Source organism: Dermacentor albipictus, chromosome 1, assembly GCF_038994185.2.
Source record: "Dermacentor albipictus isolate Rhodes 1998 colony chromosome 1, USDA_Dalb.pri_finalv2, whole genome shotgun sequence".
Classification (NCBI taxonomy): Eukaryota; Metazoa; Arthropoda; class Arachnida; order Ixodida; family Ixodidae; genus Dermacentor; species Dermacentor albipictus.
Genome location: NC_091821.1, coordinates 131,602,059 through 131,624,146, shown reverse-complemented (window position 1 = coordinate 131,624,146; position 22,088 = coordinate 131,602,059). Strand labels below are relative to the sequence as shown.

General features: G+C 44.5%; 1 protein-coding gene and 1 long non-coding RNA gene across 2 annotated transcripts in view; one reads left to right on the top strand and one right to left on the bottom strand.

Moving 5' to 3' along the window:
• Window positions 1–22,088, top strand: part of LOC135896142 (uncharacterized) — a 243,137-nt gene that overhangs the window by 129,000 nt on the left and 92,049 nt on the right. The gene's annotated exons all lie outside the window — the stretch shown is intronic.
• Window positions 14,282–21,968, bottom strand: LOC135896836 (uncharacterized). The gene is made up of 3 exons (XR_011511939.1): window positions 21,770–21,968; window positions 20,130–20,266; window positions 14,282–15,026 (listed from the first exon to the last, which is right to left on the bottom strand). It is a non-coding gene; the product is annotated as an uncharacterized lncRNA (long non-coding RNA).

Sequence of the window (22,088 nt, the reverse complement as noted above, 5' to 3'; positions counted from 1 at the left end):
GGATAGACTTACATCTCGACGGCAAGGCCATTCGTGAAGTCGCCCAAATGAGAGTGCTTGGCCTGCTTATCCAAGAGAATGGCAACTCCTCAGTCTCACAATAAAGTTTTTATGATGATGATGATGCAACGTCGATGCCACAATTCGGAGCTTAACACCAACCGTTAAGAGTGTGGCACGTATGATATGGCGAGTTGGACGCAGCCGCAACGGGCTCGCGGAAGAAGAAACTATTAGGCTGGTGCAAGCATTTGCGATTAGCCGCATTACTTACGGCCTGCCGTTCCAAAAACTTAACCAAACTGAAGTGAAGAAGGTGGACGCCCTTATCAGAACGGCATACAAATCTGCTCTGGGACTCCCGAACACAGTCAGCACGGAGCGCCTGGAGTGATTGGGTATTTACAACAAATATGAAGAACATGCCTCTGCAGTTCTGATATCGCAAAGAGAAAGGCTGAGCTCTACGCCCCAGGGCCGCTCTATTCTCCAAAGACTGGGATACAACGCTCGACCCCTGTTCTGCGGAGACGAAACAGACTTGTTGTCACGAGATTTGAGGGAGCACGTCCATGTCTCACCTATCCCACGAAACATGAGTGCCAGGTACCACGCAGGCCGCAGACAGGCCAGGACGAGGACTCTGCAGAAGCGATTCGGCAAGGATCCGGCCGTCTACTACACGGACGCGAGTGCAACCACTCGCAGGGACTTCTACGCGATCGCCGCAACCAATAGAGTCACCACGATAACCGCTACGGTTAAGACTACCTCGGTATGCACAGCAGAGGCAGCGGCAATAGCGCTGGCGATACGAGACGCCGACTTTAAGGGTCAGTCGGCTCATGTGCTTACAGACTCGCAGGCAGCGTGTCGACTCTTTATGCGGGGTATGCTACCGCGCAGCACCCAAAGAATACTCGGCTCACGACTGGACCTGGACCACGGCATTACATGGTGCCCCGCGCACAACGGACTCGACGGGAACGAAAGGGCAGACCGCATAGCTCGAGGAAGCAACGACCGAGCAGCGGCCAGAACCCTAGAGGAACCACTGTCCGCAGTGCGCGACATATTAGAGAATCAGAGGAGGGAGAGACAGACCTAGGGCCCTCCGCATTGCAAACTAAATAGAAGACAAGCCCAAGACTGGCGTCGCATAGAAACCAATTCATACCCGCACCTAAACCTCTTACACAAGCAGCACCCTACATATTACACCGACACCTGCCCATGGTGCGGCGCGAAACCCACGCTGGCCCACATAACGTGGGAATGTACGGCTCGGCCAAGCAACGTCAATTCACCTTTTCTAAGCGTCACAGACTTCGTACGGCAGTGGGAGGCACTACTCGCAAGCGAGGATCAGGGGAGCCAGTTGGCCCTCCTGGACCAAGCTCAGCGAGCCGCAAGAGCCAGTGGAGCCCTGGACTGAGGGCCCCACCCAGACCTGCCATAACTCCGATTAACTGAGCAATAAAGTTTTTTTTCTCTCTTTCCCGTAAAACTTTTCTGTCTACCTTGTATCGCTGCCTATGCCTGTAACGGACCTCGTCGTATCGATTTCTCCCCTTCTTTTTTTGCCGCCAATACTCTAAACGTCTTTTGCGTACCTCGAGTCCTGACCGGTTGATGCTTCCGTTCATTTTAAATACAAGCGCTCCTGGAAAGTTTACGTTACCTCCGGGTTCCACTGGGTGAATTCCTTCGCATTTCGATAGGATGTGCTGAGTGGTTTCCAGATCTTTGCTGCAGCATACTCATGCTTCATCTTGTTGCAACTATTTGTTGCGGCATGTTTTTGTCCTTAGACAACAGGCTCGAGCCTCAAATAGCAAGGCGCCGCCCTTCGTGTTATCGTACAGATTTTCCTGTCTATTTTTTTCATCGCATTATTGCAAATCTTCATGTCCTTTTTGTTTCCATTCTTTGCATCCAATTAACGGTCTATGTTTCTCTCACCTTCCTTCCGATGACTCCTGGTTGTCTATATGCAGTTTCAATTTTCCTTTACTTGGTTGCCAACTTTCTTGACTTCTTCCTCCCTTCTGCGTCCACGCTTTTCTAGTGCAGATAGTTGTGCACTTCAGCTGCTCATTTGTTTTCATCCATGCTCTTGAGTCTTTCTTCAAAACTAATTTTGCTCCGTGGTTCTCCGACTTCAAACGAGGCCAAACCCATGTCACCCTGCACTGCCTCATTTCTGGTTTTGCCGTGGGTTCAGAAAGTCAACGGGCCTACCGATCTTTGGTTAATTTCCAGCCCCGACAAGATATCCGATTTTAAGCACAGAATGGCATTTTCAAACGTTGGCATTGGCGCCATTACTCCTTTCCAGATTCGACGCACCACCACAGGCCACAGTGCTCTGTCTTTCATTACTGCAGTATTCCGCTTCCCCTTTATCTTCAGATTCTCTTGGTGGGTGCCTGAGTAAGTTTTTCCTTCGTTTATGTGTACGCCGAAGCATTTATATTGCTTGACTATGGGTATGACTTGCTGTTGAAATGACACCACGTAATTACTCGTCTCTTCATTAAAGATCATAATTCTCGATTTCTCTGGGCTAAACTTATGCTCTAGATTTGCCGCTACGTTGCCACACATATTTGCAAGTCTCTGTAAATCTCCTGCATTGTCTGCTAGCAGCACTATGTCATCCGCATACATCAGTCTGCGGACGTTATGCCACACCCTTTGCCCATTACGCATGCAGGATAAATCAAACCCTAATTCACTGTTTTCCAGTCGTCTTTCTATGCCCTTAACAAAGCATAAACAACAATGAAGACAGAGGACACCCCTACTTCAATCCTTGGTAAACTCCCACCACTTCATTACCTTTTCGACCTTCCCATACAACTTGCGCTCGGTTGACCCGCCGTGGTTGCTTAGTGGCTGTGGTGTTCAGCTGCTAAGCACAAGGTTGCGGGACCGAATCCCGGTCGCGGCAGCCGCATGTAGATGGGCGCGAAATGCGAAAACACCCGTGTACTTAGATTTAGGTGCATGTTAAAGAACCCCAGGTGGTCCAGATTTCCGGAGCCCCCCACTACGGCACGCCTCATAATCAGAAATTGGTTTTGGCAACCCCACATATATATATTTTTTTGCTTTCACGCCATGGAACCGGAATTTCCTTAGTTCTAATCACTTGCTCTGTGGACCGAGGTTTTTGATTAGCTGTATTGGGATTTCATCGGGCCCTGCGACCGCGTTATTCGGGATATTTTCTTCCGGTTTTTTCCAGCAAAAGTTGCTGTGCTAAATTTTGATCCCTCAGGCTTCTCTGTCGCTGCTGGATCTGTTTGAGTCGGAACTATGCTTTCTTTCGTGCCGAAGTTATCCCTAATAACGTCTGCGATGTACCTTATGAACACGCTGCGCCATCTAGCAGCGCCGCCGAAAAGCACGCGCGCGGGCTCTGATATGGGTGGCGCGCCGGTACCTGCGAACGCTGAGAATTGTTCCCTTGCAGGCCGCATACCCGTTGCAGACTTTCACATAACGAATTACACATAATTAATCACTTGTAATCCATTTTGACTTTTGGTAGTCTTGTAAGTTAGCGATTACATAGTTTATTAAGTACATCTCGCTATTATGTAATTATTTTTAGGGATTAATTACATGTAACCAGTTACATTTATAACGAAACGAGCTATAATTAGCGATGCAGCTTTGAGCACTTAAATTTGGCGGGAACTACGGTGTTCAAAGGGATGAAGACATACGGGGGCAACCTCCTTCCCACAGTCAGCGTACTGCAGCTACGCCTCGGTCACATGAACATGGCAGGCTTGCAGATTTGCACACCTCTCCTGGAAGTCCAACCTTTCAGCTTTTCTTTTATAATAAATATCTCTCTCTCTCTTAAAAGCGCTTTAAAGCGGCTTTCATAATTGGTAAGAGCTGCTACTCATTTCTTCTCCATTTAGAGTTTTCTATGACTTCGCTGATAAGGGCAGTCGTTTTTGGCCGTTAAGTGGATTGTTTCTATTTTTGATATACGTGAATCATACACACTTATTTTCGCGATTGTAACACACGAACAGTACTATTAGGGTGGAATAATATGCAGCTTTATATTAAATTCTATTACAGATTTGGCCACCTTTTACCAAGAAACGCGAACCTTTGCTGGCGTCCGTTATAATTAGTCGACTAAGTGTATATAGCTAACGAATGAAAGTCACCAGGTGGAGTTTTACCATGTTGGCTGACAAATTGAAACCGCGCTTCTTTGGTTCGATACTGATGGCCAATTAGGAGTTAATTATAATTGGTTACATTTTTTTCTGGAACGTATGTACCACTGGGTATGTTCCACCCAGTGGTACATACCCAGTGACCCAAGTTGGCGTGAAAGTTGTTCATTGAAAGCTCACGTATACGCAGTGCATTCTTCGCGTGGCTCGCTAAACCGTCGGCCTGCTGCTTGAGAAAACCATGCGATGCGGGTTCGATTCCACCCAGCACAGGATCAATCTTAAAGTTGTTGTCTGTACTCAAGAAGTCAAGGAAAACAGTTAGATACGCAGATAATCGCATAGAAAAAAAAACGAAAAAGAAAACTATGTGAAGTATGGTAATCGCATTGAAAGGTCTACTTGATTTCTGAACCAAGTATATGTTATCCCGGAAGCTGCGGCTGCTCAGTGCCATATAGGAGCAATAAAAGTAGTCACAAGTTCGCAAGTATGTGGCCTTGAATTGTGCTTTATTCATGAGAGCAGAGTAGATTCCGAGGTGTGCCAGAACGCAAGGCAGGTCTGGAAGTGCATGGTAATGACTTATCCCTTGAACAAGGATAGTAAAGGACAGAAATAGCCCCCTTGGCGCTCTGTCTGTTTCTTCTCATTTCTTCCGGCACTACAACGCAATTACACTCCACGAACAAGAAGGCTAGGCTTCTTCCCTCGATATCGAGAACCACTCTCGAGAAGACTTTGCTGTCGGGGCGACTTAAAGGGTAGCGACTGCATTTGCTTCCTGTGAAGATGGCTAACGGGTTAAAAACAGCTACCCGTGCAGCCTGAAGCGGGCAGCACGGGTGCCGCCTTGTCGGGCGATGACGAAGTTTCCACGAAACGGAAGTCTGCGGGAGGCCTCGAGAAAAACTTCTTGTGCGGTAAAAGTCAAACCTGCAGAAACTGCCTTGGCTTAACGAAATGAAAGCGCCCTATAGAATTAGCGTTAACGCATTAAAAAATGACGCGAATAATAGTGCAATCAGTATTCCCATGCAAAGATTAAGCTGAACGCAGTTTAAGGAAGGAGAGTGTATTGTTGCAGAATTTAATAGAAGAGTGCATAACTTAACGTGTCCAAGGCACGCGGATATCACTGCGGATCGTCGCTCAGGGATTCAGTTGTAAGCATTTCCAAGGCGCGCGCTTCGGGACATCTTACGCGGGGCGTTTAACGCTACTCGTGGGGCCCTACGTGTATACATTTAAAAAAAATTATGCAGAACAAATTAACTTTTTGCCTTCGGGTTCTGTAAGCGCATCATCTTATCGGGTTTGCAATAACGCGGCGCGTAATGATCGACGCAGGTCCACCGCCTGAATGTTACGGTCGTTCGGCCAATCTCTGTGAGATCGCCGACACGCCCGCGTACACATCGCTGCCGGCGAGTGTAATTCAAGCGCCTTGCGGCGAAGCGAGATCAGCGCATTGCGTTGCGTGCAGGCCGTTCGGGGCTTATACGCGGCGCCGATTTCCCCCTCTTATCGGAATTTGAAACTCGACCGTGAGACCTGTGTCGCAGTCACACGTATGCACCGCCGAGGAGGAGGACTGCATCGACGTGCTTACCTTGAACGCGCCGCTGCGAGAGACGAGCCTTTGTATCTCGCATCTATAGGCGATTCATTCTTCTTCCATTGCGAATCGGGGGGTTGCGCCGATGTCGTGCGCCGGGAAAATACGCAGCAAACGCAAAACGCGGTCCAGTGGCGGTGAAGGTTGGAAAACCAGGAGGGTCTGGAAGTGGGCGACACGTATACGAGCCGATCTCTATCGGGGATCCGGCAGTGCGTGACCTCCTGAGCTGAGCGGCCGGCGCGTTCGGCTTATTAATATCCTTCTCTATTTTCGTTAGTTTTCTGCCGTTCTCCGCGACCTTACCAGGGGTGCGAGGAAGACGGTGCGTCGACGCGGGCTGTTGTCGCTATATGTTATGATGCTTCGGCAGCGAGGGCTTTTTTTTTTTGCGTGTCCGAGGTGCGCTGCCGGCACGTGACTTCAAGGGCACCATATACGTTTGCTGCAGTTTCTGCGGTACTGCCGGGTATAGTGGATTAGGTAAGGGCGCAACTGTTCGCCGTATATATAGTGGAGGTTCGTCAGCTGGACAACCATTACGATGCTCCTGCAAGCGCGTGGCCGGACTATGCCCAACTTCATCACGGCCGCGCAACCTATAGAACACTTCCTGGCCGCTTGAGCTCGTCTGCGTGGTGTTGAGACCCGCGCAGCGCCCATGTCCGTCCTATATTAAACAGAGCGATGAACTGCGCTAGTTGGTGTACGCTAATTGTTCTTGCGCTACGTACGCCACACACGCTAATGGTGATCAAATGAACACTGATAAGATGGGATGACAATTATTGCGCACTTCGGGGCTTATCTCGTCCCGCAACAATAATTGTTATCTCTCTTGCGTGCCTTTATTTTCCTTAACTCTGCGCACTCGCTATTTCCATGTCACGAACTGCGTGCGCTTTATCAGCGTGACATCGCATTCTTGACAGGAAAGTAGCGAGCGCAGAGTTTTCAAGAAAGGAAACACAACGACAGATGACGATTATTGTTTGTGGACAAGATAAGCCCCAAAGGGTGTACTCTCCTTTTTTTTTAGAGTAAGTCCTAAAGGGTGCATCCAAGCTTTTCTCAAAGTGCATACTTGCGTGAAGTTCCAGCTCAAAACAATTTCTAAAATTCTGAAATATTTTCGCTCATTTAATTGAAATGCACTTTAGAGACCCGAACAGCACTTTGTTAAATCATTGTGCTTGCTCTAATTGCCTCACACACTTGAGAAAGAAAGAATTGATAAGGGAAAGGTAGGGAGGTTAATCAGGTTTAGCCCCGTTGGCTATACTGTACTGGGGAAGGAGGGAAAAAGGACTAAAGGATAACAAGCAGACACGTTCACAGTATGCAGGCACACGCCCACAATGAAGCGTTCAACGTTCAGTTCGTCACAAGCAGCCTGGTGCGCCTCAAGAAGCGCAGCAGGGCTTTTGTGGCTTTGCCCATCCCAGGACCTTTTCTTCCGTGAAAGGCTTGTCATCTAAGTGATCTATAGCTATTCTAAAGAAAAGCTTCTAATCTTCGTATGACGGGCAGCGAGTTTTATGGTATATTTCACGCCGCATGTTCCACCGCAGATGCCTTGACACGTCTCCCGTATACTTGCAATGTTTCGCCTAATTCTCTCAATTGTTCTAGTCTTCCCGCAATCGCTGGATCGCTTTGACCAGCACGAATTTACTTCTTGTAACGTCCACAATTACCCGCGCTTTTGTAACTTCCCCTGTATAATATGCACGCCTCTTACCCATTCGTTCAAAGTGCTTCATTCTCCACCCACACTTACTTGTCCTGAAGTAATTGTTTTAAATCTTCCGGTTACCGTTAACATCAATTAGCCGGACTGATGATTTGCAACGACCCTTCCATTTACTCTGCACCTTTCAAATTTTGCCTTCGTATCGCAAACCAACGCTGTTCACATCTTTGCAACGTTTGCCTACCTGTGTCTGCAAGATACATGCCCTTGTGAGGAAGAAAGAGGAGAAGAAGTACAATGCGAGGTCCAACCAGTGACACACGTGCAATGACAAAAGCTTCCCGCTTTGTCAGATGTCTGCACAAAGTCGCAACTCGACCTGGGACGCACACTCCTCGGTTGCTTGGCTGCGACGTCCAGATCGTGGGGAAAAAATATATATTTTTTCCTTTGAAGTTTTTGTATTACACATACGTTTCTGCGAATCTCCAGGCTCATTTGTCCTCCGCTGCCACGCGTGTGGAATCCATGCTTGTTGTGCGCGTGAAAGCATAACATGTTGTTACGCGTCGATTGAGGGGCGCCGCAAACGCAAGGCACGCGCGTGCCTACGCGATTGATATCCTCATCACGTCGTGTACTACGCGCGTGCTGTTTACGCAAAGCGAGTTGCATATTAAGCATCGGCTTATTAAAGCAAGGGCATGTACTCTGGGAGGCGTGCTGCGTGAAATGACGTTAAGGGTACCGCTTGCGGCAATGTGGAAGGCCTAGCTGCACGAGTGTTAATGGCAAGAGACGTCAGCCTATAATTTACGTGCTCTGATAGAACAGACGGCTGTGCAAACGTTTATGTTGAATTATAGTTGGTTTGAAGTATACAGGGTGTTTCAGCGAACACTTTCAAAATTTTTTTTTTAAATTGCCTGTTACAGCACAATTATAGTCCATGAGTTGGTCTACTCGAAGAGGCGCACGTTACTCGTACAAACAAATGTAAACGCGTAGTCAACAAATAAACAAAAATTCGCAAATTAAGTTTTTCACTAATTACCTCATGGCACATATTGCAATTTACAAATTCTAGCCGGGGACTACGCAAGGCGGATCCACTCGAAAATAATTGTGTAGATGATACCATTTACGAGATATGCGCCGTCAAACTTGCGGTAAAAATGCACTGTCGTTCCAGTTACTGTCCTAACAAAACGTCGTTTCGCGCATTGAAGCACAAAATTAACTGGAACGCGAACGTATCTTTGCGCAAAGTTCGGGAATTAATATCTCGAAACTGGTGTCATCCTGAGAATTCATTCCAAGTGGATCCACCTTGCGAACTCCACGGCTAGAATTTGTAAATTGCAATATGTGCCATGGGATACTTAGTTAAATCTTAATTAGTGATTTTTTAATTAGTCGATTAGGCATTTCATTATTTATATTTTTGTGCAAGAAATATACGCTTTTTTGAGTAGACCAACTCATGGGCTAGAATTGTGCTATCCTCCACAGGCAATTAAAAAAAAAATTGTAAGTGTTCGCTGAAACATCCGGCATACATGTATATGATATGCAGTTGCGCGGCAACGTAAGGACGCGATAACGAAGAAACATGCAAGGAAAAAGCGGCAGCCTTGAGGAGTACATACTCTTGCCAAAAAACACCTTGACTGCACTCACAGAAAGCAGACACCTTTTGGTTCTCATACTCCTGCTGCAGTATGTAGGTCTTTCGTAGCTCGTTTCCGAATCGGATGGGCCGACGACACCTCGTGCGATGACTCTGGTTACGAGCAGATTCTTCAGCACCTTCTCTGTGACTGTCCTTGCTATGATTTACAGACACGATCGCTCGCAACCGTGATAGCGTGCTTTGACCGAAGACCTCTAACAGAGGAACCTATTTTAAAATGCCGTCATCACAAGCCATTGCAACAGAGGGCGACGAGGGCACTGTTGCAGTTTTTAAGGGCAACAGAATTGGACAAGCGGCTGCAGCCTGAGCAGATGTTTATAGTGCTGCAAGTATTACTGTGCTGTGCGGTGACGGTATGCGGTGACAGTGACCGATTGTGATTGTGTGTCTATGCTCCTTTCTTTATTACTTTACCTCCCCCTCCTCTCTCTCCCCAGCGTAGGGTAGCAAAGCGGATCTTTCCCTCTGGTTAACCTCCCTGCCTTGCCCCTTTCCTCTGCCTTTCTCTCTCTCTCTCTCTCTTTCGTAGCTCGCGTGCCCGTTGTTGCCAGAACGCCAGATCACCCACTAACTTGAAGCTGCGGTCCTTAGGCACGCAGCTTTCTCTCGATGAACTATCAGTGCTTTTCTGTGCCGACGAAACCGCAGCGGAGACTCCCTACCTGGTCGATCATCACGTCTGTTCCTGGAATGAAGAGCAAAATAAAAACTCCTGAGCCGGGCGATCACATATTTTGCTCTTGGGCATATTCATGACTGCTACAGTACTCACTTTCACATCTACACCGATGGCTTCGTGACACGTGCATGATTTGCCATCGGTGTATGGATTCCGTTCCTGTGTGTTACAATTTCAGCGGTGCTTAGCCACCAGATTACCCCTGAACTAGTGGCACTGCGGGCAGCTCTTGTTTATATTCTGGATCAAAGAATTCAATCACGAGCCATCATCACCTACTTACGAGTGGTCCTGCAGCCGGTAAAGTCGAAACACACACGAGAGCAGCTCATAAACAGTAGACGCCTGTGTATAACCCATGGCACTATGCGTTGCGAGCTTACAAAGCAACGAAAGCGTTACTAGAGTTCCTGAAATAGACTGACCTCAGTGACCGATTGTGATGGGCGGGGTCCCCGTGTTCATACTGCTAGAGGCTCTCCCCTTTTCCTTTCCTTTATACCCCTTCACACTATCCCCTTTGCTCACATGGTAGCCATACGGACACATATGTGGTTGACCTTATTTTCTCTTCTCTCGCCATCCTCTTCCCGCTGCTGCTGCGTAATAAAGCCTGCGAGCTGCATCACAACACCGTCTTGCAGTGTTTGTCCGCCCACTGTGGCATACATGATAATGTTGATGCTGACCGTGCTAACGGAGCCGCATATGGAACTTACACGTCAACTAAATAACCATTTTCTTTATGAGAGACACTAACACGCCGTATTCTCAAGCAATCCTTGACTCGAAGCTCTACTCCATGGATGGATGGATGCTATGAGCGTCCCCTTTGAAACGGGGCGGTGGGTCGCGCCACCAAGCCATTGTTCTTATTTTGCCTAATTTTCTACCTATATTAAAAAAAAATAACACACTAAGAGTTCCCAGCATCAAACTTTCTGAACCCCTATTGGGAACTTTGTTTTTGTACGTATCCGTTGTATGCAGTCTCCCGAATTTTCTGCCACCAAAACTCTAATCGCCTTTTACTAAGCTCTATTGCGGACATTTTTACTTTCCCCTTGCTATCGCTGAGCCGAAGGGCTTCAAGGACGCCATCTGAGCGCAGACCGACAGCTGCGTTGATGTCTTCACATCCTAATAACACATGTTTCATGTTCCACTGTGTTCCACTGAGTCGAGCACAGCGCCGCACCTCGATTGGCGAAGGCACTACGCTTCTCAAGGATCTCTATGTGGCACAGTGATCGCTTTTGTTGAGGCGAGAGGCTCCCATCAACTTTCCTGAAGGGAGGGAAGGGAGTTTTCTTAATATTTCGGAAATTAGTAATGATGCTTGCGCTAACGTTCGGAAATGTCATCCTGTGCTTAAAATCGGACATCTTGTCTGTGTTGAAGGTTAACCATAGAAGGCCGGTTGGCTTTGGGGGACCACGGTAGAACTACAAGGGAGGAGGGTGAGATGAACTGGGGACTGGCCCGCATTTTAGGTCAGAGCTCAGAGTAAAATTAGTTTTAAAGAAAGGCTCAAGAATATGGGTGAAAATAAATGCGCATCTACAGTGCACAAGTATCTGTACCCCAAAATCATGAACACAGAAATGAGGAAGACGTCAAGAATGTTGGCAACTAAATACCGGGTAATTGAAAGTGCAAATAGACAGCCAGGAGTCATCATAAAGAAAGTGAGAGAAGCAGAGGGAGTAAATTTGATGCAAATGATGAAAACAACAACAACAACAAAAAAACATAGCGATCTACAAGATTGTCAAGAAAGAAGTTAGAAAGGAAAGTCTATTCGATAATACAAAGTGCAGTGCCTTGCTATAAGAGGCCCGAGTTGGTTGCCTTAAGACAAAATCATACCGGAGCAAATATTCGCGGCAAGACGAGGCATGTGTATGCTGCAGAAAAAATCCCGAGACAACTCGGCATATCCTAATGGAATGCGAAGGTATTGACCCAGTGACACCCGTAGGTACCGTCCAGAAGTACTGGGATTTAAAGCAGAGGGAATTAACTGGTCAGCAGTCGAGATAAGCAAAAGAGGGTTCGCGTATTCGCGGAAGAAAAGCAGGGATGAGATTAAAAAAAAAATTGAGTTTTACACGCCAAACGAGGATCAAATTATGAGGCACGCCGTAGTGGGGAACTCAGGAAATTTGGACCACCTGGGGGTCTTGAACGTGCACCTAAATCTAAGTACACGTGTGTTTTCGCATCAGTTCGGTATCATTAAGTTCTGGAGAAGCACCATCCCTGCTTTGCGTGGAACCAAAGCACTTGTAGTGTTTTTGAAAACTACACACTTGATGACACTTTGTGTAAAGCATATGTATAAGTGTGTCTGCGGCTGTACGTACCGTCTGTGTGTATGCGTTTACTTTGGATCGTAGTGCTTATTTTTCACCCACGCAACACTTGGAGTAGTATGCCAGGCCGTCAGCCAGACAAACATTGCAAGCTTTCTATTAAAAACAGCATCCAGTTCTTTCTTTCTTTGTAATTGTAGTTTTATAGAAAAACATTTGCAGCCTTTTTTTAACGGTGTAGCGTTAAGACGGCATACCTTTTCTTTCGCCATCGTTTTCTTGGGAAAGCTGCCTCTATTCCGTGCACTCTAAAAATTTTAACACCCTTAAGGGTGTAAATGGCTTGTCCCATGGGTGACACCCTTTTTGGGTGTATTGCTACAACCCAAGCAAAGGGTGCACATTAACACCCCACAAAAGAAGGGGTGTTAATATGACGTCACCTCACCTATGGGTGTAAAGCAAACAACACCCTTTCTATATGGGGTGTAACACAGACAACCACCCTTTCAATATGGGTGTAGCATGTGACAACACCCTTCCAAAAGGGTGTTATCCCTGCAAGTATTTTAGCGTTCACTACAGCCATGTAGTTAATGGGCAGACTAGCTGTTGTGAATGCTGCCTAGCCTTAGCTATGGTACTACCTTGTTCAGTATGAACCAGAATCTGTGAGGCGTCGTCATATTGCGCTTCTGGTCCGTCATGTGGTAGCATAACGTGCGGCCCTTTCAGGAAAACAATTTAAGGTTTCGCCATTGCAGCAAGGCACACACGCCATGCTTTCGTAATCTTCCTCTGCAGTGATAGTACACTGCCGGCAGGATGCAGAGCGCAATAACAATGCGCGCTGCACTAAGGACACAGGATCTCCCGCACCTTGGTGCACCAGTACTTATAACTCCGTGGAAACAGCACACAGCCAAAAGCATAGTTACATGAATTTCAGAAATGATTAAAAACCTCCTTTTCTTGGTCAAAAATTTTCGCAACACCAGCTCGACGAGGAGGGAAAGACACCACAGCTCGATGCTGTAGCTCATATTGAATGCAATAGAGCGCAAGCAATGCATGTATTGGCGACGGTAACAAGTGCAGTACTACAGAAGCATACGTTTGCCTGTCAAGCAGTTTTTTGCCGTTTTAAGCACATATTTTATACCTCTATTCATCAAAGTTGTCATTTATCTCCACGGGATGCTTCTACTAGTACCTTCACATATATGACTTAAAGGTAGCACTGAAAGCCCAAGAACAAAGTGCTTCCACGTCGAATAATCTTTCAGCATTTACAAACAAAACAGCATGTGTAGCTGTGCATGCTGTTCAATAAGTAAGCATGCACTATTTTCTGAAATATACGTATGCTCCATTTACTGACAGTGACCTGCTTATACCCAATAACTTAGTGTATTTTTCACCATGTGCTTGCATTGAATATTCTACAGGCATTGTAAGTTAAGCTACCAGAATAACAATCAGCTAGTCTAAGGTTACCTAATTGAACAAAATCATTGTAAAATTTGTGACGAAATGTCAGAAGTATTTATTTCATTCAAGAGAAATGGTTACATAATAATGTTTGCACATTTTAAAAGTAAAAAGGAAGATGAGTAAAACCATACCAACACAAAGACATAAGCACCGAATAACGGCACAGGCTTGCTCAATTAAATATTAAGCAGAACAGTTTTTTTTAAATAACCTCACTACGAACTATCACATGTTTTCATTTGAAAAGCACTGCATCTTATTATAAAGCACAAACTAACCGGTCACATAAGTAAGAACAAGTCTGAGTGTGTCTTTAACACAAGGATAAAAAGTTGGGCAAGTTGGTACAGCAACCTGATCTTGGATTGTAGCGCGAAGTGACACGGACACAGACTAGAAGCAGACAGGATGAGCGCTAACTCTCAACTAAATTTTTATTGAAACGAAGAATATATATATATATATATATATATATATATATATATATATATATATATATATATGTGTGTGTGTGTGTGTGTGTGTGTGTGTGTGTGTGTGTGTGTGCGCAACAAACCGCAGCACATGTAAATGAATATTGAATACATAGTAGTAACGTGAAGACGACAAACAAAAGCTATCAGCCATCAACTGCGTGGCAAATCTGAGTGCAAGCTATTCTCTTATCAAGTATACCTGTAGGCATTGCGACCAATGTGCTCCCAAGATGTATGAGGCATTAGTCATTGCAGAGTTGTAAGGACATGACAATCCTAGGATGATTATGTTCTTGAGGATTTTTTCCCCACTTTCCATCTTTTGAAACATGTATACTTTAGTCTTGAAAACAAAAATGCTACAACTGGCGTGTGAGAAGTTTTGCATCTTATTTCCTAGCAGCTCACTGAAAAGAGCCACGATGACAAGTTTAAATGCTGTTACCTCATCAGACATTCAAATTTCTTAAACACAAACAAAACCAGATAGGCATTAGAGTGAGCATCACTTAAATACATTACACTGGTTTAAAGTTATTGCACCACTTTGGGCCAGGTAAAATCGTTAAAAACATCAAAAATGTTAAGATTCTACGGCCAACCATGAAAACTAAATAAAAAAAATCATTAAGCTGTCTTAAACGGGTACAGGAGCTTTATAACTGGCCATCTTGGTGATGGACACGCAGATAGATGAGCAGCCATTCCACTGAGACGAGAATGTTGAGGGCTTCGCATGGAAGTCTGTGAGACACTGCAGAGTAGTTCTTGGTCCACATGAAGGAGGTTGCTTGCATACACGTCTGGGCCACCATACTGAATGCAGTGTTACCGGAACCTTTTCCCCCTGCATTGTGGTAAAAAAGCATGGTTAAGTTTATACGATATTTAATATGCAAAAAAAAGGTGAGGCATGCAGACAGGACACGAGAGTAGAGAAGTGAACACGAACGCGAAAAACATGAAAATTTTCATTAAATTGTTTTATTAGATAAAATTTTTATACTGTGTGTCATTCATTATGAGGGTTCATAACCGCAACACATTTATTATATAAGCAGGTAGAATTATCAGCTTGGTCAGTTTGCACAAGCTCGTTTGAGGCAAGAAATCGAGTTTCACAAACACAACCTCAACATTCTTGATTGAAAAAGGAACACCTTAGATGACATGCAGTCCTGTGAGTGGGAATTGCACAGTTCAAGAAAAACAAATTAGAACTCACAGACCGATCCTGAAAAAGGAATAAGCACCTGCTACTGCAAAAAGCGAATTAATTGGTAGGTTTTAGTAGCACAAGGGCATCTTTGGCCAATGAGCGCCAAGTCTATATTGCAAAAGATAAAGTTAGTGCACCTTTACAAAGCAAATATATAAAGATGACTAATGCCTCTCTGCACTAGTTGCTTTGCTCTAGCGTGAAGTCATTTTAATGCATGCACACGTACGTACACATGCTACACCCAAGTGTAACAGCTGCAGAATTAAAATTGGGCAGCAACAAAGTCGCACCCTTTAACCATTGATCACAAGCTGTACTAGTGACTGGAGGTAGTACCAATAGCGCCAATGACTAGTTGCACTCTTTCTGCCCGACGTTATGCTGCTCTTGTTGTCAAAGATGAGTTACAGTCAGCATTGAGGGAAAGCTGCCCTCAAGAGCAGCTCTTATTTTTGTGTTATTTCTAACCAGAGACCAATGAAGTAATATATTTTTAGAAAGAGAATGACACCGAAAATTGAGTACGTAAAACATTTGGTACATTTTCCGGAATTAACTTGGGGGTTAACAGCTAAAGCGGCAATCCAGACACTAGAACATGTTTTGACATGTTTGCTACCAGTGAATGCTGGAAAATATGTTGGCATTCTGTAGTTTTGTCCAACAATGCAAAAGGGATTCTTAATAACTGAGGAAATAAATGGAAAAGTATCATGAAGTATATTTCGTGAATGTAATGCAGAATCACTCAACTTCTGTTGCTATGTAATCTCCACTTGATTAACCTGCACTTTCTGAACTAGTTCAGGAGGTACTGCATTTCACTACTCATTCCACCAGTTCAACGTGGTAGCAACTGCACGTTGTGATTTGTTTTACTTAGTGCAGGCTATGTACATGGCGAGTTCACAGCATTCCCTGCACTCGGCCGAAAGGCAGTGCATGTTTACGCAGCAGGTGTGGTGCCGCTTCTGCACGAGCGAGGCGCAGAAATCAGTTTCATACAATAATTACTAGAGGGAACTCTGACGTTAGTGTCCACAGGAGATCAAACAAGAACGGCTGTACCAGCATGGAAATTATGGGAAGTACATGGATTTGCCTAAACTTCGTCTGTTTGGCTTCAAACGGCTTTGTGACTTTGTATTCTAGTCATTTTCAACAATATACTGTGTAATAAATAAATAAACATTAAAATCGTCCGACGACAGGATTCAAACACAGGAACTCTAGAACAGAAGTCTGATATTGAAACCATTAAGCGACGGAGGCATGTAACGACAAGCGAGTGCAACGCCCTGATGAATTTATCGCGGTCATACTAGTGCCTTGAGACGCTTGGTGCCCTTCGATTTGGCTACCTGGACAAGCTCAATCGTTGCAATTAATAGCAATTGTGCGTGTTGGCGCCGTCTTCTGCACTTCGAAGAGTATAGACTGCGCTGAAATTTACGACAATAAGATTTATATAGCGTATAATATACGAAGCCACAAGAACGTCTGAATTCACAAGCACGAATATCAGACAAATCCATGTGCTTCCCATCATTCCCATGGTGGTACGACTGCAGCGCCAGAGTTCCCTCTAGTAATTACTGTAAGAAACTCTATGGCAGAAATAACCGAAGTGCCTCGCATTTTGTTCTGGAGTAATAAACTAAGTTTTGCTGGTCCCATAAATCTTACTGGTCATTAATTCCAAGTTTTAGTGCAGTCACATGTCTAGTAGGCAATTGTATTTTGCATAAACATTGCAAAGCCAACTGTGATGAAAGTTCACTCTGGTAAATTGTTTATGATCGAGTAGCATAGACTACTGAAGCAATCTCTGGAAGGCAAGTGAAGTAATTTTCTTATTAGCAGCCTTTAAACAGCATTCGAGCATATGACACATGCACGTCAGATATGCAGATAATATTTCCTTGACTAAGCAAGAAGCGATGCTTCATGTTCCACGAGGCTACTTCTATCAAAGCAGTATTGGTGCTCTCTAAAAACAATGCCAATGCAGATGATCCAAATGTTTTTCAGGGGCAACAGCTATGCCTGAAATCATGCTAGATTAGTTTTTTTAAACACATGCTCAGACCATGTTAGAAGTGCTTCTTAAAATCCTCCTATTTATTAGACTAGTCATATATCTGTACACAAAGGCTACTAATTAGGTCCCATGCTATATCATCTTAACAAAAACTTCACTTAGTAATACACATGCTGTGATAAGATTTGAGACCACATTGAGATGCTGAACAAGGTGAATTCATTATTTTTAACATGAAGCTCCTGTTCTTCCAAACGAGAAGAACGGATACTGAGGGTCAAAATTTTTCTGAATCACAGCTGGAAGATGCCAGGGAAGGCACGTGGAAACTTATTTGTAATTTTCTATTTAAATGTAGAAATGATAAAAGGAAATGAAAATGGTAAAAAAAACAGGCATGGGGGGAGAACGAACTTACAGCCTTTGCATTAGGCATGCGATGCACTAACCACTGTGCCACCGAGGCAGCATTCAACCGTCCACAATGGCCCCTCAGATTGTCGACGCTCGAACACGGCCGTAGTACCACAGTGGTTAGTATATCACATGCGTAATGTGAAGGTTATGGGTCCGTTCCCCACCAAGAGGTGGATATCTTTTAATCCATTTTCACTTACCTAGAATTCATCATTTCTATACTTCATATAAAAAACTTAAAACATGTTCCTCTATGCTTTCCTTGGCCTCATTATCTGCTGGCTTCTTCCAGTTCTGTTACTTCCAACACTTAAACATATTCTAATCTGGTAAGGAAACAGTTCTGTATGATGCTGGAATGCAATATGAAACATTATTGCAGGGCCGTGTTATGTAGAATGCCTTACATTGCCCAGGCAAGGTGTATTTATGTCAATCTGAAAAAAAAAACAATTCCCACTCTAGGCAGAAATGCTGTGTACTGCTGTGTGCAACAGGGTTTAACGAAAACAACTTGTTCAGAAATAAAGCCACCAAACAACGAGGAAATATGTAAACTAGATGAAAATTTGTGCAGTTGCATGTTAAAAATTTAGCACAGCAACAGATGTATACATAATGAAGGAAGCGCGAGGATGGTTTATTTTGGACACACGGGTCAATATACTTGAAAGATGCATATGAGCTTACATGTGGAGAAATATTGTTTATGTAGCAGCTAAACTGCGAACAGGCCTAGAACACACTGATGCAAGGTGTCGAGCATGTAAATCTTATCATGCCCTTAAGTGAAAGAAACATGGCTGTTTCTCATGATTTGCTACATATGGCTGCCTCACACAACTTAGCCACTTCTATATATGCCTTGTAATTACCAGGTGGTCTGTATGACATGTGCAAGCTTTAAATATGTACAAGTGCCACGTAGCTGGACAGCACCAAGGCAATGTCGTTTGCCATCGTTTTGAGGAAGTGAAACCAATTCTTACATTTCTTCTAATTAGTTAATTAGTTAGTAACGATTACTTAACTGCTCAAATATTATATTCAAAGCAAAAGTGTCAGTGCGAAAATTGTAGAGCATCCTGAAAAATTCCCAATCCAGCTTTCTACTGCTCAATAGGTGCAACAAATTTTTCTTTCAAGCTAGAAAGAAGCCAGTGAACACATGCAAGAAGTGCCGTGCAACTAACTGCTCGAGCACCTGAACACCATTTGGCTCCTCCTTTCATGTTTGAAAAAAACTTTTTGAAAAGAATATTTTAGAAATTGATTAATTATTATTGACTATGTTTTAGGCAAAATGCATGAAATAGTGTGACTGCCACCGCCATTTTCGGCGACATGAATTGACTCCATTTTCATGTCCAAATCCAGCTATACATGGTGCGTGTTTTGAGCTGGTTCTGTAATTTAGGCTGGTTTTGACTAATTGAAGCTTCGCACTTTAATAATGGAGTCAGGTTAAAAAGAAATTGGTACATAAACGGCCACTGACAGTACTACATACTCCTTTAACTTAGTGCAAAGTGCTTGTGAGCCAAGAAGTTGGTAGTTCTAAGCAGTATTTCTCCTTTTGACCTGGTGTAATAGCCCACTTACTATGATGCCATGCTGCTCAGTCATGCTGGTCCCAGCTTCAATCTAGGCCATGGCAGCTGCCCTCCAATGAGGGTAAAATGCAATACCGCTTATGCACTTAGATTCAGGTGTACATTAAAGAAGCCAGGTTACCAAAACTTTAGGTTTTGGGATGTAAAAGCCCATAATTTAATTTTAAAATCTAAAAGTGCTTTATTAGGAGCAGGGGCATCATTTTGAGCTTTTACTGCACTGCCATGGCACCAAGAAGCTCCAAGTAAATAAAAACAATTTCTTAGACAATGTACATATCTTGCAAACATTTACAAACACTTCTCTGCATGCACCTCCGTTGCTGTTATATTTAGATCCGTATGCCAAGGCGGGCTATGATGTTAGAACATGTTTCAAATTTTTTTACCGCTTTAAAGTTGTTGGTTATTTTGCATCTCACTGTGTGTCGAACGCACATTTCAGTGCATCAATTTCTTCAAAAAGTGCACTCCTCTTTATTTATTTGTGCATGCAAAAAGGGTTCAGAACTGCTTTCTGAAGGTCTGTATAACAAACAAAAAACAATTCTATGTAGGCTGCACAAAGAGAAAGGATTGGTTTGTAAATATGGTTTTTAGTTCTTTAAAAAAGAGGCAGCTGTCAGTATTCTGTTCCAAAGTAAAAATTGCCCCTACCTGGCTCTGCTTCATTTTCCAATGTTGATGGTCCATTCGGGGGCACTCAACTGATAGGCTGCACTTTGGCGATGTCGGGTGTGCTGTCGCCAGGCCCAAGGTCGATCGACATCCTCACCAAAAGTAGAGTCCAAACGCTATAAAAGAAATATCTCATCATTTTGCTATCAGTTTTGTCATCTTGCGTGTTTCACACACGGCCGTCAGTGAAATATTTCGTCACTTGGATACTAAAAGAAATTCAAGCATTTTCTGGCAGCCAAGCTGATGATGATGATGTGTGGTGTTTTATGGCGCAAGGGCCAGGTTTGGCCAAAGAGCGCCATGACAAGTGGTAATGTTGACGATGTATTATGGAAGATGTGACTTGGCTGTAAACTGGCCTAAAAATTGTCGATGTGAAGTGCGTAAAATCTACGTGCTATAACATTATGGCGATGACTAATGACAAATACTATTAACATTAAAATCCATCGTGGAAGAATGATGCAAAATAGAAAATATATAGGATGGTAAAATTACTTGGAGTACTGCTGCCTCGCGGGAGCCCTTGAAACACAAGGGCCTAGAGGCATGTGCTATACGAAAGAGCTATCACAGCGGCATCCTCTGAAGAGAAGGTGGCAGCCAAGCTGAATACACAGTAAACGGAGAACATTAAAGAGCAGATGCAGTTGTCACATTAGATTGATCAAGTACAGCAGAAATGGAAAATAAATCAGTGATACTGTGTCTGTTGGCTTTGAATGCAAGAAATGTAAAAACAGGGCCTTGCAGCCACGCCACTTTGAATTTCCCGCGTTTGCTACACCTCACAAGTTTGGCAGCGTCCGGTACTCGGGGATAGTAACCGCTTAAAATCAAGATGAACGAGCGTCAGCATAAATGAACAGGATACTTAACCGGGCAATATAGGCGCATAAAACAACTCACGTAGCGAAGCTACTGTCAATTACCCGATGACGCATCTGGGGGCGGTGCAGTTTGGGCGAACAATTCAAAAAGGAATGCGAGTTTCACTTGTTTCACGCCTACTAAGCTAACACAGAATTTGAGTTTCTTACTGAACTATACTGGATATTTACGCTCCGAATAAAACGCTGGAAATTTTGTTACCTCACATTGCATACGTATGAGTGAGGAAATTGCTTTTATTGTGTTCTACCCAGACGGCACGCAGCAGCTACCACTCTCATGCAACAAAAGCATGAAAGTGGTACTCGTGACACCGAAAACAAACATATACAGCGCCAACGTTACGCCCCTTAGAGTTGGAACTAAGCACGATCAAGCCATTTAGTTTTCTAGCTTTCATAACGCCATAAACACGACCAAACATCGAGCGAAAAAACTCTGCTCTCGAAAATTATTACCGCTTCCATTTATACACCTATCGCTGCCACAAGCAAACGTCAATGGGCTAGCTATCCACAAGCCGCAGATTAGACTGACAGCAACATATTACGGTAACGTAAAACAATTTCCACGCTGACTTAGCAGCCGCGGTGTGCTCTGAGTGCCAAAGTTCTCGTTTGCCGCTCGAAATTCACACCATGATCACGGGCACTGCATCTTTCACATGAAATATTGCACGCTTTGCTCCGGAGCTCAATAGGAGGGCGAAACGCATTTGCACGTACCTGAAATCCGCATGCCGGAAACCCGTCGACGCTTCCGAGAACGGGGCGCACAGCCATACACCCGTACGGCGGCTTGACTTGGACGTGAGGCACTTCTATCAAACATTTCACATGCGACATGTTTCACACCGATTGCGCGAGCACCAGAAAATGACGCAGGCCGCATTGCGACGCCGAGCAGACGTGCAGCCACCGATGAGCTGTGCGCGCGGATTGCAGAGAACAGAACCACACAAAACGTTAGGCGCGAGAAGATGGCGGCTCTCGTTGCGGAGACGACGCGGACGAAGCAATGACGCGCGAATGAATGTTGCCAACA